Genomic DNA, 17,722 nt, shown 5'->3' with positions numbered 1-17,722 from the left:
TAAATAGAATAAAAATAATTGTCAAACAATTTGCAACAATCCACAAGCATATAATGAGGGATAATGACTCAAAAAGGAAAAACAATTAAATTTCTAACACCATGTAAAAAGGAAAAGAAAAAGAAAGAAAATATGAATAATGAAAAGAAAAAGAAAAGAAAAGAAAATACATATAAAATAATAAGAATGATAGAAAAAGAAAGAGGGAGGAAGAAAGTAAAACCTTGTTAATGGAGGTGAGAGAGATAGAGAGTGAAAGGTGAGATAGAAGGGGGGAAGAGGGAAGGGGGAAACAAGGAGGGAAAAGAAAAACTAGGATTTGGAGGAGAGAAAGATAAGATAATTTGGAAATTTAGGTTGAGCTGTGAGGCACATGCGACGCGGCCACGTGGGGCACGCGTTCGCGTGAAGGCGCATCAGGTAAGGTGACGCGATCGCGTGGTCACGCGGTAGCGTGACCCATATTATGCTTCTGGCGTGAGTGCAGCCTCGCACCAGCACAACTCTCTGTTCAAATTAATTTATTTGCCAAAATTAGGGTGGCGCGATCGCGTGGGTCATGCGATCGCGTGAGTGTGCGTCAGAAAACGGATGACGCGGCCGCATTGGTAACGCTGTCGCATGATAAGGATTGTGCTTCCAGCACCAATCCAGCATCACTCTCGCACAATATTTCATTGTGCACTCTTTTACGTCGAAAACTCAGGGCACGCGCCCGCGTGGGGCACGTGGTCGCGTGGGAGGGAATGATTTCCTTGCGACGCTAACGCGTCGGCGACGCGGTCGCGTGTGTTGGTTTATGCCATTGGCATGCCTCCAGCCACACTCCAGCGTGACTTTCTGTTCATTTTTTTTTTTGAAAATAAAAACTTGTAAATGCAGATGCACGAAAGTACTAAGAAAGAGAAGAGTTATTGAATAGGAAAAAAAACTAAAAATAAAGAAAAAAAACGATCATACCATGGTGGGTTGTCTCCCACCTAGCACTTTGCTTTAACGTCCATAAGTTGGACGCACCACTAGCTCAATCTTCTACTATGTGGGGATCTTCCAAGAGGAAGATCTCAAGCTCCTTGTTTCTCTGCATCTTCTCGCCATGGTATAGCTTCAGGCGTTGTCCATTAATCTTAATGAGTTCAGAGTTTGAGGGATGGCTTAGGTGATAAACTCCGTACGGTTCGGCCTTCTCTACTCCGTACGGACCTTCCCATCTTGATCTCAACTTGCCTGGCATGAGTCTTAGTCGAGATTTGTAAAGGAGGACTAAATCCCCAGGTTGGAACTTTTTCTTCTTGATGTTTTGGTCATGTACAGCCTTCATCTTTTCCTTGTATATTCTGGAGTTTTGATGACAGAACTTTTGCGTGGTCTAAAAATTTGCAGATAAATTCTCGTTGCAAGTATAGTTTCTAAACCTTCAGAAGTCCTTTCATACAAACGTTTTAGTTGTCACAAGTAACAAACCCCTTAAAAATTGATAACCGAAGTATTCAAACCTCGGGTCGTCTTCTCAAGGAACTGCAAGGAAGCATGTTCTTATTATTGGCTATAAAGATTGTAATCGGGGTTTAGAAGGTGAGAAGCTAGTGATTTGAATGACAAGTAATGTAAATAGCAATTAAAATAAATAAATACTGTAAGGCAACTTTTGGCAAGGTAAGAGAAATTGGAAGTCCAACTTAATTATCTCTCTCAACAATAATGAAAGTTGAATCTAAATTCCACTTAGTTAACCTTTACTAAAGCAAAGAAAAGTCAAGGGACTAATTAGTTTGACCTTCGAATCCTATTTATTTCCTAAGAAAAAGTGGAGATTATTGAAGTTCAGTTCAATAAGCAAGATAGCGATTATCAGTTATGTTGAGTTTCATAATGTTGAGTTACTGATTTCTTAACCAATATCAAAAGGGGAAAAAGTAAAATTGTTGGAATAAAAATGTCCTTAGATGGAAATCAATGGTAACACAAATTAAGGAGAAAGTAATCAATAAGTGAAATACCTCAAATAATCATTAATTCAAATCATAACATGGAAAGGGTTCATAAGTCAAGTTGGCAACATTTATAGATACGAATAAAAGCATTAAAGTAAACATTAAACCTGGATCGAGAGTCACTCTTACAAACTAAGAGAAGTCCTAAATCCTAATCCTAATCCTAAGAGAGAGTGGAGAGAACCTCTCTCAAACTAAATCTAAATCATCAAAAGTGAAAATTGGCGAGCTCTACTTGAATGGATGCGTTCCCTCACTTTGTAACCTCTAGTCTATGCCTTCTGGACTTGGATTTGGGCCAAAAAGGGCTTCAGAATTCGCTATGAGCGTTTTTTGCAATTTCTGGTGCGTGGCCTCTGTCACGCGTCCGCGTGGGTCACGCGGTCGCATCATCTGGAGTTTTCCTTGTGGCGCGGTCGCGTCGGTCACGCGTTCGCATCGTATGCGCTATGCTTAAGTCGTGCGGCCGCGTCAGTCATGCAGCCGCGTCGCTGCTTCTTCGCGCCTGGCACGCGATCGCGTCGTCCATGCGATCGCGTGGATACCAGTTTCTGCAAAACTCCGTTTCGCACTTTCCTTCCATTTTTGTACGTTTCCTTTTCCATCCTTTAAGTCATTTTGCCTTAGAAAATCTAAAACTACTCAACACACTAATCACGGCATCGAATGGAAATAAAGGTAATTAAAATAATTAATTTTAAAGCTTAGGAAACATGTTTTTCACATACATCACATAATAAGGAAGGGAAAGTAAAACCATGCAATTAATATGAATAAGTGGGTGAAGGATTGAATAAATCACTGAAATTAAGCACAAAATATATCATAAAATATGGGTTTATCAACCTCCCCACACTTAAACAATAGCATGTCCTCATGCTAAATCCAAGGTAAAGAATAAGGTAAGGTAAAAGTGGTGGAATGTTATGCAATGCAACCTATTCTAAATGCATCTACCTAAATGAGTCATGCAATTCCAATTTATCCACTCATATATAAAGCTTATATGTAGTCAAATTAATTCACATTCTCAAGGAGTCATATATATATATATATATCCAACCCTTAAATAATAAAGCATTTTAGCAAATGAGATGGAAAATAAAAATATTGTACAAACTTACAAAACAATTATTAAAATAAGCACAGATATATGTTGATGAGTTATTGAACCCTCACTGGATTTTGTGTTTACCCTCTAGTCACTCAGTGTTTATTGGGTTTATTCACTCTACTTTTCTTTTTATTCCTACTTTCTATAACTTTGTTCTTCATCTAACCAATCAACAATTATATAGTACAGTCATACCAAAAGTCAGGAGGTCTTTAATTACGGTTGTAATGGGGCCAAGGTAAAGGTAAGGGTATATGTATAAGGCTAAGTGAGCTAATAAGTGAATCCTTAATTAGACTAAGATCTCACCTAACATAAATATTTAGTAGAACAAGCTTCTTTACCAATTTTCCCATATTATCCCACTTGTTGTTACATGCTCATGTTTCAATTTTATTTTTATCCCATTTGCATTGCTTTTATTTTGCATTGGAGAATTTTTTTGTATCCCCTTTTATTAAATGTTGAAAAAAATAACTTTTTTTTTAATGCACATGATAATTGAATCACTTTGATTTCTCATGAGCATGCTTCCCAAATTTTATTCTATTTCTTTTAACTCTTCTACCTTTTGTTTCTATCATCCATGTTCCCAATAGGTTTCCCACATTCTAATCTATTCATAATTTTCTATCTTAAGCTAACCAAGGATTCAACTTGGGATTTTATTTTGTTTTTCTGCTTAAGGCTAGTAGTGTGGCTAAATAGAATAAAAGGGATTTTAAAGGCTCAAGGGAGCTAACAAGGGTGATGTGAAAGGTAGGTTATTTTGGGGTAAGTGAGCTAAAATCAAATAATGCCCTCAATCATTCTTTTGGTATGTATCTATATTCTATATTCTATAATTGGACATATAGATTAAAGTAAAGTAAAGAACATCAGAATAAAAAGAAGCGAAACACACAGGAATGAAATTATGGTTTGAATGCAACCATATAATTAAGCTCAAGACTCACAGGCTGTGTGTTCTCTAACTCAAGCATCATATATCATTCATATATGTTATGCAGGTTTAGTTAAAAATTCTCATTATTCTGATAAAAAATTATTTAGGGTAGCCTTTAAAGTTTTAATGTTCCTCCTTGATGAAATGTTGTCAACTTAACTATATGATGTAATGCTATATATACAAGGTTTATGGATTTAAATCTGTTATGTTCAATTTCCTAGCTTACTTCCTTTTTATATTTTTCAATTTAACTATGCTATCTTATGCTAAAAAGGGTAAACTATACTAATTAATCTACTAATAAGTCAGAATTGCAAACTAAACTAAATAACTAAAAATATGAACTAAAAATGCAAAATGCAAAAATAGAGTAAAAATACATAAAAGCAGCAATGTATAAGTACTCAGAAAAAAAGAAAAATACAGAAAAATATCCAAAATAAAAGAAAAAGAGATGTAGTGGTTCACCAAAATAAAACGCCAGAGTTGGCGACCTTCCCACACTTAAAATGAAGCATCGTCCCTGATGCTCAGTCAAGCCGGGTGTGAAGGGGTGTCATCACTGGTAGGGATGGTAGCTGGAGGCTCTGTGGTGGTGGTGGGCTGAGCGTTTGGCTACTGTAGAGGCGGTGCGGACTGGATCGGTATCTCCGAATCTGCAGCCTCGATCTGATGTGTAACCTCCTGATGTGGTGCAGCCTGCTCTGTGGCTGCCTGCTGATGGTTCTCCTCCTGGAAGTGAGTCTCCTCCTCGTGCTCATCCTCCTCCTCCTCTGATGGCTCGGATGGTGTGTCGGGCTCGGAGGGGATGTCACCACCCTGTCGGATCATCAGCTTCAGATGCGAATAGCGTCGCTGGCTGCGACGCTCCAATCTCTCATACCGGCGCCGGTTACGGCGCTCCATCTGATCAAGCTGTCAGAATAGGCGGTGCACGAGGCGGTATATGGGCTAAGAGGCAGGTGGAGGTGCTGTGGTGGCAGCAGGGGCAGCAGGGGCAGCCGTGGATGAAGAGGGTCCAGCAGACGGTGGGGCTGTCTCATCAGTAGCAGTGAAGGGTGGTGGTCTGTAGCCCAAAGCTAGGAAGTTCCTGCTGTGAGGAATGATCTTCCTGCAGTCCGCCACTGGTGGTCTCTCATCGGCATCCTCCCATGGCACGTCAGCTCGACGGCCTAGCTGTGTAACCAGATACAAAAAAGGGAGCGTGCCTCGGACGTGGACCCTGGCCATATAATGCCGGATAAAGCGTGGCAGATAAAGGTCCTTACCCTCCAGCACACACCATAGGAGGGTGATCATAGCAGCTGGGATCTCCGTCTCATGAGTACTCGGCATCACATAATTGCTCAAGATCTGGTGCCATAACCGAGCCTCATCATTTAAGTACGCCCTCTTGATCCCTCTAGGCATGGTGGTGTCTTGACCCATCTCCCAAGGAACAGTCGGGTCGAGAGCTATCCGTGCCTTTACAGCATCCCAATCAAACTGCATCAGGCGCATGTCCTCCTTAGCCTTTGAACAACCATCAGGTTGATCGAACTTGGCTTGGAGCTGGAGAATGTCCTCTATGGCCTCCTCAGCGACCAGAATTTGCTTTCCTCTCAGGTTCACTGCATCTAGGGTGGTGATGTAGTAGTTGCAGTAGAATTCCCGGACCCAAGATGCATTGACCTTTGTCAGTGTTCTCTCCAGAAAGAACCAGCCTCTTTGCTTGATTTGCTCAGTGGTGTACTGCTGGAGTGCTTCTGGAATCTTCAGAGTTCTCTCCAGGTATAGATTCCTGGAGTCTGCAAATGCCGGATACTTCAGCTCACAGTACCGGTTTACAAATGTTATTGAATCATTTGCAGGGAGCAGCTGGTCAGCTTTTTCCTACTGTGTAAAGTTCTTCTCCGGCCATGAGGAATCATGCATGAGGGCAATGATGGACTGGGAGGAATCTCCTCTCCTGCGCTTGCCAGTAGCCTTGCCTTTTCCTTTCCTCTGTGAGGCAGACATCCTGAAAAATGGGAAACTAGGATATGGATAAAAATAGGGAAGCAAATAGGCAATTTAAACAAAGAAAACATAAAGCGGCAAAGGAGAATGGGAAACAGGTAAATGAGTTAAGTAATGGTATATTAAGGATTGTATAGTAGTTTAAAAGTTTGAAAGGAAGAATTTACAATCCAAAATGTATTAGAATCCAAGTTAAATAGAAAAAAATTGTCAGTATGCCATGGTTAGAAAGTTAGAGGAAAGTGAAAAATCAGAAAAGAGATTTTAAAAGGTTAGTATGGTTAGAATTTGAAAAAGAAGTTAGTAAATTAAAATTAGTGAGTCAGTAAAATGCGGGTTAAAGTAAGTGGCATAAAGAAAATATTCCATGTAACAAGGACTCACAATTATGACTAAAAATAACTCAAAACCTAACAAGGAAAACAGGGTGATGTTGATTCAAATAGATATAAAGAAAGCAAGAATTGGAATCAAAATATCACAGATGCAGTTTATAAACCAGAAAATCGAAGAGGATAAGAAAGTCTGCCATAGCATTCATGAAATGGTTTGGGTAAAGCAGAGTACAACAGAGTTCAGATTGCCAAACCAAAACATGAATGAAAACAATTCACAAAAAATTTGCGCAGCATTCGGGCTAAAGTTGGATTGTCCCGGAAAATAAACAGCAAACAAGGCAGTTCATATGAATTAAAAAACTTGCTGCAGTTATCTATAATTAATAGAAACATGAAAATTCAGAGTAACAAGCAGCAAATGTAGGAAATCACAGCATATGAACATGGTCACAGGAACAGCAGAATTGTAGTTTTAATAAAACAGAAGCATGAACAGTGGAAGTAAACAGACCTAGATCCACTAACCACAGCCTAATCTACCTAACAACCTAAAATCCAATACAACATGCAAGACTATCTATCCTAATTATGAACATAAACGGGAAAAATAAGAAAAACTATGAACGAAAAAAAAAAGGGGCTTGCGTGCTGCGGAACCTAGAAAGCCTAAGGAGTAGAATGGGGCAGAAAAGCGGCTGGGTGGTGACGGCGGCAGCGTCTGGGTGGTGGCGCAGTTGGGATGGCCGGCGGTGGTGGGTGGTGGTTTGCGAAGGGCAGTGGCGGAAGGGGGGAAGAGTAGAAGAAGGAAGAAGAAAGAAGGGGAGGGAGGAAGGGGGGTAGTTGGCGGCGGCGTTTGGGCGGCAGCGGCGTCTGGGTGGTGGTCTGGGCGACAGCAATGGTGGCTGGGTGGTGGTTGAGAGAAGAAGAAGAAGAGAGGGAGAAGAGGGTTGGGGGAGGATGCGCGACTGATAGGGTTCGCGTGGCTGGAGGGGTTATGTTTTCCAATCCACGCGGCCGCGTGCAGCACGCGGTTGCGTGGTTGGGGTGAAAATGGGAGTGACGCGATCGCATGGGGCACGCGATCGCATGAGAGGGGTGGAAGAGGGGATGACGCGATCGCGTGGGTCGCGCGATCGCGTCGCTGGAAATTGTGCTAAACGCACGATTCCAGCACCATTTCAGCTCAACTCTCTGTCTCCTTCGAGGGTGTTGTGGAATCCATACGACGCGATCGCGTCGCTCACGCGGTCGCGTGGGATTGGTTTTGTGCATGTGACGCGATCGCATGGGACATGCAATCGCGTGAGCCAATTTGTGCAAAACGCACAAGGGCCACACGATTCCAGCCTAACTTTCTGGACATTGGATGTTTACGCCGATCTCCAGGTCACGCGGCCGCGCGGATGACGCGGTCGCGTGGATAGTGTTTTCGCAATATGACACGATCGCATGGGGCATGCGGTCGTGTCGTGCATCCCTTTTTTTTGTATGATAAATGCAGAATGCAATGATTAACATGAATGCTATGCATGATTCCAGGTTCAATGAAGTAAAATGAAAAGAAAATAAAAATGAAAGCAATTAACAAGAAATAAATTGAAAAAGAAGCGACCATACCATGGTGGTTGTCTCCCACCTAGCACTTTTAGTTAAAGTCCTTAAGTAGGACACTGTAGGAGCTTCCTGCTATGGCGGCTTATGTTTAAATTCGTCCAAAAATCTCCACCAGTGCTTGGAATGCCAATAGCCTCCGGGGTCCCAAACTAGGCATGTAAAGCTTCTGAGCAGCTTCAAACGGATTGTTAGGCTCCCGGGGTGACGAATGTCAGAATAGATTCCAGGATCCCAAGCTTTGCTATTAAATCCGCCTCCGTATTGATCTATATGTTTCCATCTGGGCGGTTTAAAAAGTAGAATCTCACCATGGTGACCAAACGTTTTCCGAGATCCATTCAATTGAGCTTGATACCAATCTGTGCACTTCAAGTTGAAGCGTGGAACCTTATTGAACCTTGTACACCAGCCTTGAGTACGAGCCATTTCCCTCTTACTCTTAAAGCCGCAGAGAGCTCTAAGCTGGCCATCTGTTTCAAGCAAACCATATTCAAGTGAATAAGTAAAGTTATAGGTTAAGGATTGTACCCACTTGAAGCTTGTATTGGGTGGCAATGGCCTTGGGGTAGGTGTTTCTGGTGGTTCTGTAAGTTCTTCTCCCTTGTGTTCTTCTATGAATTTTTCCACTTCCTTGCAAGAGTCTTCCGATGTTGTATCACCCTGGTCAAAGTCTTCTATGTCTTCCTCATCACTCGAGTCGTAGATTGGAGGTTGAGAGAAATCTACCTCTGCATCATCTTCGTATTCATCTAGGGAAGATTTTTCGATCTCAGAGAATTCACTTGCGGATGCAAGTTCATTACTAAGAGAGCTAGACTTGTGACTATCACTATCAAGGGAAATTGCTTCTTGGATTATTCCGTCTGATTCTTCATAAATGACTTGCTTTGGGGATTGTGCACTATCCTCCTTAGCATCAACTGTAACGTCCTTGACGGAGTTCTCTTCAGCTCTGCATTCCCATGCAGGTTCAGCATCTCCTAGATCTTCAACCAACTCTTCTTCTTGACCGATGACAGCTTCTTCTACTTGTTCTAATACGAATTCATGTTCTGTCTTGTCCACTGGAGTTTCTAATATCTCCTTCATGCTACGCTCTTTATTAGTTTGTCCACATGGAGTTGTGGTTGATCCTTGTATATTTGAGCATCTAGAAACCCATTGAATTACTGCTTGCTCCAGTTGTCGAATGGTTGTTTGAAGTTTATTTATTGTTTCCTTTAGGCGAACCTCTACTTCTCGGGTTGCCGGACTTGGGCATGATACATAGGAAAGTGGTGGTGATTGGGAGTGATTGGATTGGTACTGGGGTAAGGAAGGATCATATGGTGGCGAATGGTGAAGAGAAGCTTGTGAGTGTGGTGGTTCGAGATTATGTTGAAATGATGGTTTATATGCAAGGGGTGGGGCTTGTTGGTAGTTACAAGGTTGTCCACCATATCTTTCAGCTGGGTATGCACGGTAGAATGGTCTTTGTCCAGGATATCTCGGAGGGTGTTGCTGCCTAAAGGGTTGATTAGATCCTCTTGGCTCCACCCATCCTTGATTGGTCCGACCTTGATGCATATTCCTGCTGTAACTTCTATTTCCTTCAACAAAGTTAGAACCAAACTCAAAGCGAGAGGGGTGAGAGTTCATGGTAGCAAATAAAGATAAAAAGGAAAAACAAAAATAAAGAAACAAGCAAAAGAAAAATATTTACAGTAACCAATAATAAGGCACACGTTAGCAGTTCCCCGGCAACGGCGGCATTTTGATGAGAGAACTTTTGCGTGGTCTAGAAATTTACGGATAAATCCTCGTTGCAAGTATAGTTTCTAACCCTTCAAAAGTCCTTTCATACAAACGTTTTGGTTGTCACAAGTAACAAACCCCTTAAAAATTGGTAACCGAAGTATTCAAACCTCGGGTCGTCTTCTCAAGGAACTGCAAGGAAGTATGTTCTTATTATTGGCTATAAAGATTGTAATCGGGGTTTAGAAGGTGAGAAGCTATTGATTTGAATGACAAGTAAAGTAAATAGCAATTAAAATAAATAAATACTATAAGGCAACTTCTGGCACGGTAAGAGAAATTGGAAGTCCAACTTAATTATCTCTCTCAACGATAATGAAAGTTGAATCTAAATTCCACTTAGTTAACCTTTACTAAAGCAAAGGAAAGTCAAGGGACTAATTAGTTTGACCTTCGAATCCTATTTATTTCCTAAGAAAAAGTGGGGATTATTGAAGTTCAGTTCAATTACCAAGATAGCGATTATCAGTTATGTTGAGTTTGATAATGTTGAGTTACTGATTTCTTAACCAAGACCAAAAGGGGAAAAAGTAAAATTGTTGGAATAAAAATGTCCTTAGATGGAAAGCAATGGTAACACAAATTAAGGAGAAAGCAATCAATAACTGAAATACCTCAAATAATCATTAATTCAAATCATAACATGGAAAGGGTTCATAAGTCAAGTTGGCAATATTTATAGATACGAATAAAAGCATTAAAGTAAATATTAAACCTGGATCGAGAGTCACTCTTACGAGCTAAGAGAAGTCCTAAATCCTAATCCTAATCCTAAGAGAGAGAGGAGAGAACCTCTTTGAAACTAAATCTAAAATCATCGAAAGTGAAAATTGGCGAGCTCTACTTGAATGGATGCATTCCCTCACTTTGTAACCTTTGGTCTATGCCTTCTGGACTTGGATTTGGGCCAAAAAGGGCTTCAGAATTCGCTTTGAGCGTTTTCTGCAATTTCTGGTGTGTGGCCTCTGTCACGCGTCCGCGTAGGTCACGCAGTCGCGTCATCTGGAGTTTTCCTTGTGGCGCGGTCGCGTCGGTCACGCGTCCGCATCGTATGCGCTATGCTCAAGTCGCACGGCCGCGTCAGTCATGCGGCCGCGTCGCTGCTTCTCCGCGCCTGGCACGCGATCGCGTCGAGTTTCTGCAAAACTCTGTTTCGCACTTTCCTTCCATTTTTGTACATTTCTTTTTCCATCCTTTAAGTCATTCTGCCTTAGAAAATCTGAAACTACTCAATACACTAATCACGGCATCGAATGGAAATAAAGGTAATTAAAATAATTAATTTTAAAGCTTAGGAAACATGTTTTTCACATACATCACATAATAAGGAAGGGAAAGTAAAACCATGCAATTAATATGAATAAGTGGGTGAAGGATTAAATAAATCACTCAAATTAAGCACAAAATATATCATAAAATATGGGTTTATCAAGTTTTCATAAGCTTCTAGGCGAAGGCTCTCCAATTCCTGCAGTTGCAACTTCCTTTCAGCTCCGGCTTTCTCAATTCCCATGTTGCACTCCTTAACTGCCCAAAAAGTTCTGTGTTCTACTTCAACTGGGAGATAACAAGCTTTTCCATAAACCAAGCGGAAAGGACTCATCCCAATGGGTGTCTTGTATGCTGTTCTATATGCCCAGAGTGCATCTTGTAGCCTGGTGCTCCAGTCTTTTCTATGAGGCTTTACTATCTTTTGCAAGATATGCTTAATTTCTCTATTCGACACCTCGGCTTGCCCATTAGTTTGGGGATGGTAAGCTGTTGCAACTTTATGAATTATCCCATGCTTCTTCATTAATCCTGTTAGTCTCCTGTTACAAAAATGGGTGCCTTGATCGCTCACGATTGCTCGTGGTGATCCGAAGCGACATATAATATGGTTTCTCACAAAGGAAACAACAGTGTTAGCATCATCAGTGCGGGTAGAAATTGCTTCCACCCATTTGGAAATATAATCCACAGCTAACAATATATAAAAATATCCATTAGAATTTGGAAATGGACCCATGAAGTCAATGCCCCAAACATCAAAAATTTCACAGAAAAGCATAATTTGTTGAGGCATCTCATCCCTCCTGGATATATTACCAAATTTCTGGCATGGGAGACAAGATTTACAAAACTCAGCAGCATCTCTAAAAAGAGTAGGCTACCAGAATCCACAGTCTAAGATCTTTCTAGCTGTTCTTTGAGGACCAAAATGTCCTCCACTCTCAGATGAGTGACAGGCCTCTAAAATGGACTGGAATTCTGATTGAGGCACACAACGTCTAATTACTTGATCAGCGCCACATCTCCATAAATATGGGTCATCCCATATATAATATTTAGACTCGCTTTTCAGCTTGTCTCTTTGATGCTTAGAAAAATTTGGAGGAAATGTGCGGCTAACTAAATAATTAGCAACAGGTGCATACCAAGGGACTACCTCAGATACTGCTTGCAGGTTATCAAAAGGAAAATTATCATCTATAGGAGTAGAATCATCCTTAATATGCTCAAGGCGACTCAAGTGGTCTGCCACTAAATTCTGATTACCACTCCTATCCTTTATTTCTAAATCAAATTCTTGTAACAACAGTATCCAACGTATAAGTCTTGGTTTGGACTCCTTTTTAGCTAATAGATACTTTAAAGCTGCATGGTCCGAATACACTACTACTCTAGTACCAAGTAAATAAGCTCGGAATTTATCCAAAGCAAAAACAATAGCAAGAAGCTCTTCCTCAGTAGTAGTATAGTTGGACTGGGCATTGTCTAAAGTCTTAGACGCATAAGCAATAACAACAGGATCCTTACCTTCATGTTGAGCCAGCGCTGCTCCTACTACATGGTTGGAAGCATCGCACATGATTTCAAACGGCTGGCTCCAGTCTGGTCCTCTCACAATTGGCGCTTGAGTCAGAGCAGTCTTCAGCTTATCAAATGCTTGTTTGCAATCCTCACTGAACTTGAACTCAATATCCTTCTGCAGTAATCTGGATAAGGGAAGTGCGACCTTACTAAAGTCCTTAATAAATCTCCTGTAAAAACCTGCATAGCCAAGGAACGAACGGACTTCCCTCACAGAAGAGGGGCAAGGTAAACTAGAAATAACATTCACCTTTGCTGGGTCTACAGAAATGCCATTATTAGATACCACATGTCCTAATACAATTCCTTGTTTTACCATAAAGTGACATTTTTTGAAATTTAATACAAGGTTTGTATTAACACATCTATCTAATACTCTAGATAATCCATCTAAGCAAATGCTAAAAGAATCACCATAAACACTAAAATTGTTCATAAAAACTTCCATACAGTCCTCAATGAGATCAGAGAAAAGAATCATCATGCACCTTTGGAAAGTAGCTGGTGCATTGCACAAGCCAAAGGGCATTCTCTTGTAAGCATAAGTCCCAAAAGGACATGTAAAAGTAGTCTTTTCCTGATCCTCAGGAGCTATATGAATCTGGAAATAACCTGTGTAACCATCTAAAAAGCAATAATGTGATTTACCTGATAGGCGATCCAGCATTTGATCAATGAATGGAAGTGGGTAATGATCCTTACGGGTAGCTTGGTTGAGACGCCTATAATCAATGCAGACTCTCCAAGCATTCTGAACTCTAGTTGCTATGAGCTCTGCATGCTCATTCTTCACTGTAGTGACTCCAGACTTCTTGGGCACCACTTGTACTGGGCTTACCCATTCACTGTCTGAAATGGGATATATGATACCGGCTTCCAATAGTCTGGTCACTTCCTTTTTGACAACATCCAAGATGGTGGGATTCAATCTTCTTTGGGGTTGACGGACAGGTCTTGCTCCCTCTTCTAAAAATATTCTGTGCTCACATACTTGAGGGTTGATGCCTACTATGTCTGCCAAGCTCCACCCAATTGCCTTTTTATGCTTCCTCAGCACATCAAGTAATTGCTCTTCTTGTTGAGAAGTAATTTCCCTTGCAATGATAACTAGAAACCTCTGCACATCTTCAAGATAAGCATATTTGAGATGTGGAGGGATGGGTTTCAATTCTAACTTTTGATCATGGACAGGCTCTGGATTATCTGGAGCTTGTGAAAATGACGAAGTGCCCTCATTGTCAGTTAAGAGGGTCCCCACACTTGGACCTTGTCCAGTGTGCCTCTCTTCTAACTCTTCCTTGTGAACTTCAGCTACACTTTCATCTATGACATCACACCGAAAGATAGAACGATCATCTGGGGGGTTGTCAATAATTCTGTTCAGATTGAAGATTACTATGCGGCCATCTATTTCAAAGGAGTATGTTCCTGAAAAAGCATCCAATTTGAATTTTGATGTCTTCAGGAATGGTCTTCCAAGTAGGATTGATGATGGCTTATCTGAATTATTTTGGGGCATCTCCAAGATATAAAAATCAGTGGGAAATGTAAGCCCTTTAATGTTCACCAAAACATCTTCAGCAACTCCAGCTACTGTAATAATGCTTTTATCTGCTAACACAAAACGAGCTGCCGACCTTTTTAAGGGAGGGAGCCTCAAAATATCATATATAGACAAAGGCATTATACTGACACATGCTCCTAAATCACACATGCAATCATAAATTACTACACCACCAATAGTACAGCTAACTATACAAGGACCTGGATCACTACATTTTTCAGGTAGTCCTCCCATTAAAGCAGATATAGAACTACCTAAAAGAATAGTTTCTAATTCATTAATTTTGTCTTTATGGATACATAAGTCCTTTAGAAACTTTGCATATTTAGGTACCTGCTAAATAACATCAAAAAGAGGAACAGTTACCTCAACCTTTTTGAATATTTCTACCATTTTAGGGTCGGGTTCCAGCTGCTTCCTGGGCTTCCTTGCAAGTTGTGAAAATGGAATGGGAGTAGTGTTTTCTTTTGTGTTTACGCCGTTTGGTGCTTCCTCTTGTGGTTGAGCTATTTCTTCTTCAGCTATATCCTGTATGTCCTCTTCCTCTTCAACATCTCCTATTTCTACTACCTCTTCAGCTGAGGTATGTTCTGGTGGGCCTGGTTCCTCCTGATTCCTCTCCTGCAGTGTGGTTCCAGACCTTAGGGTGATGGCATTAATACCTCCCTTTGGATTGGGTAATGGTTGAGAGGGGATTCCAGTGGAGCTTGAAGGTTGGTTACTGGAATTTTGCATTGATCCAATCTGTGACATAAGAGCTTGCAAAGTAGAGGTGAGACCATTTAGACTGGCATTAATACTATTCATGATGTTATTTTCCATGGTCTGTTGTCTTCGCTCAAAAGATTGTAGTAGCTCTTCATTAGGAGATAAAGAAGAATGAGTAAATTGAGAGGTCTGCTGTTGATTGTTCTGTGGTCCTCGGTTTTGCCTCAGGTGAGGTGCTCTGTAAGGTTGATTCTGCTGCCTGTTGTTGTTATTATTCCACCTCTGATTTCCCTGATTATCTCGGCCTCCTCTGTTATTGTTGTCCCTCCAATTCTGGTTAGAATTGTCCTGCCATCCATGGTTATTATTTCCACTTTGATTGTACCCTTGGTTGGGGCGGTCATAGAAGTTGTGAGTGGATGCCACCATGTTGTCTTCTTGTTGGAGCTGCGGGCATTCATCAGTGTAATGGCTATAATCAGTACAGATTTCGCAAACTCTCTGTGGGACTAGTTATTGGTTTTGCTGTGGTGGAGAGGGTTGAACTTGCTGAGCTTGTTGTTGATTCAATTGCATCTGCTTCAGCAAGTTAGTCATCTCACATATACTTTGAGTTAAAGTAGCAGTCTCTCTGCTAGAGGATACTTCTGCAACGGCTTTTGAACGGCCTTGCTTTTGCCTGTGGTTCCTAGTAGATTCAGCTAAATCACTGATCAATTGCCAAGCCTCATCAGTGGTCTTGTACTTCTTCATAGACCCATTGCTAGCACTTTCCAATGTGGTCTTATCTTGGGGCCTCATGCGCTGTGTGATACAGCTAAGTAACACTATCTTGTCAATCATGTGGTGGGGGCATGCTTCCAGAAGATTATTGAAGCGCTCCCAGTATTCAAAGAGAGTCTCATTGTCATCCTGAACAATTGTAGAAATATCCTTCCTCAGTTTATCAGTAACTTCAGATGGAAAGAATTTCTCCAAAAACTCCTTTCTGAGTGTATCCAAGTTGGATATATTTGCTAGAGGTTGAGTGTAGTACCACTCTCTTGCTTTTCCCTCAAGAAAAAACGGGAAAGCTTTCAGCAAAATTGAAGTTTCATCAGTACCATCATGCCTGACAGTAGAACAGGCTACTTGGAAATCTCTCAAGTGCTTGATAGGCTCTTGAGCAGGTAGGCCATGAAACTTGGGCATCAAATTTAGCAGTGCGGTCTTTATTTCAAAATTTGTAGCTACCGCTGGATGATGCGCTTGGAATGGTTGCATTGTAAAATTAGGGGCTCCTTCCTCCTGGATGGTAACTCTCCTAGCTGCCATGTCTTCTGCACGTAAAACAACCGAATCAGTAGAACAGGGGCTGGTTTCTTCCTCAAGTTCGCTTTTAGATCCGCCCTCAGAGCGGACTAACCGATGCTGTTGTCGCCTTATTCGTGAAATAGTCCTTTCAATTTCAGGATCGAATATTAGCAAGCGCGGATCAGGAAGTGAACGCGTCATTTGACGAAAGAAACATGCAGCTCATAGTAGCAAAATAAAATAAAATGCAAATAAATAAATTCTAATTAATAACTTTAGCACTCTATTGCAACTCCCCGGCAACGGTGCCAAAAATTGATGATGCACAGAAGTTGGTGAATTAAAAATTATTAAAATAGTTACGTTGCAAGTATAGTCCTTAACTCACCGAAATCTGCCTATCAATTTAGAAATATGTCACAGAGAGTTTAAATTAAAAATTACTGGGAGTTTATGTAACACCCTAACTACCAAAGCTCACACTTCCGGCTACGCGACTCTGATAGTTCGGACATTACGACGACTTTTATATTATTTAATACTAAAATATGAGCCTGTTTAAAACTTTAAATCGTAATACCGATCCAAAAATACTTTCATCCGATATCATACATCCATAAATACCATACAGCTTACAAAACTCATAAAGAGTACATCCATATATATACATACATATATATAAATAATATTACAACCATAATCCAATACAATTCCTATCCCTCTTACAGATTATATCAAGATAAAGGTGAGGGTACAATAAACCATAGCTAAAACAATACAGAGCATCACAACAACAATTAAATAAGCTCTTCGTAACTTCTGCGCCCATATCCTGAAAGGGGAAAAATGTAGGGGGGTGAGAACATCATCCTCGAAAGGGTTCTCAGTAGAGGGTTTTTGGGAATTACTGTGATAGGATACGTGAGTATAAACCGTACCAGTGATTAATAACCGTCTTATACCTCCTTTTCAAAAACAACGGTTTACAATAAAAGTAAAATCGAAAATCTTTTCTGAAAGAGGAACCATTCAATTCTCAAAAACATCAAAGCCTTTCAAAATGATTTATCTATACTGAACCAAAGTAGCCTTTCATATTTTATTCCCAACTAGAAACACGAAACCAAAATCAACCATTGGTTCATCTCATTCCAACCACGGCCCTAGGCCCAAACAATCCAACCAACAACAAATCACCACAATTCAACAGAGTCCCAGATGCAAACACAGATAGGAAGTTCAAGCACAAACAAGCAGTTATTACAAGTAGAACAGTTAGCAATTAATCACATAGGCAAACCAAGTATAATATGCACACCCAACCAATGTCACACAAATGCATATGATGCATGCCTGTCCCTAGTGGCTGATGATATCATCTGTCGGTTATAGAGCCAACCCGACAAGTCCTGGTAGCTAACCATTGGACTGTCCCTTTGTCGTGCATCCCCAACTCGAGTTATACTCATCATAAACTTGATCATAATCATGATCCATATCCAT

The 17,722-nt window shown here is 40.8% G+C and overlaps 1 non-coding gene across 1 annotated transcript; it reads left to right on the top strand.

Annotated features, from left to right (window-relative positions):
* Positions 1–15,763: 15,763 nt before the first annotated feature.
* On the top strand, positions 15,764–15,871 carry LOC148555515 (small nucleolar RNA R71). Its single transcript, XR_015887729.1, has one exon. It is a non-coding gene; the product is annotated as a small nucleolar RNA R71 (small nucleolar RNA).
* The last annotated feature ends 1,851 nt before the right edge of the window (positions 15,872–17,722 follow it).

This window comes from Arachis ipaensis, chromosome B6, assembly GCF_059453495.1.
Source record: "Arachis ipaensis isolate K30076 ecotype BB chromosome B6, ASM5945349v1, whole genome shotgun sequence".
Taxonomy (NCBI): Eukaryota; Viridiplantae; Streptophyta; class Magnoliopsida; order Fabales; family Fabaceae; genus Arachis; species Arachis ipaensis.
Note: the sequence above shows the minus strand (reverse complement) of the source record. Positions and strands in the feature narration are given on the sequence as shown.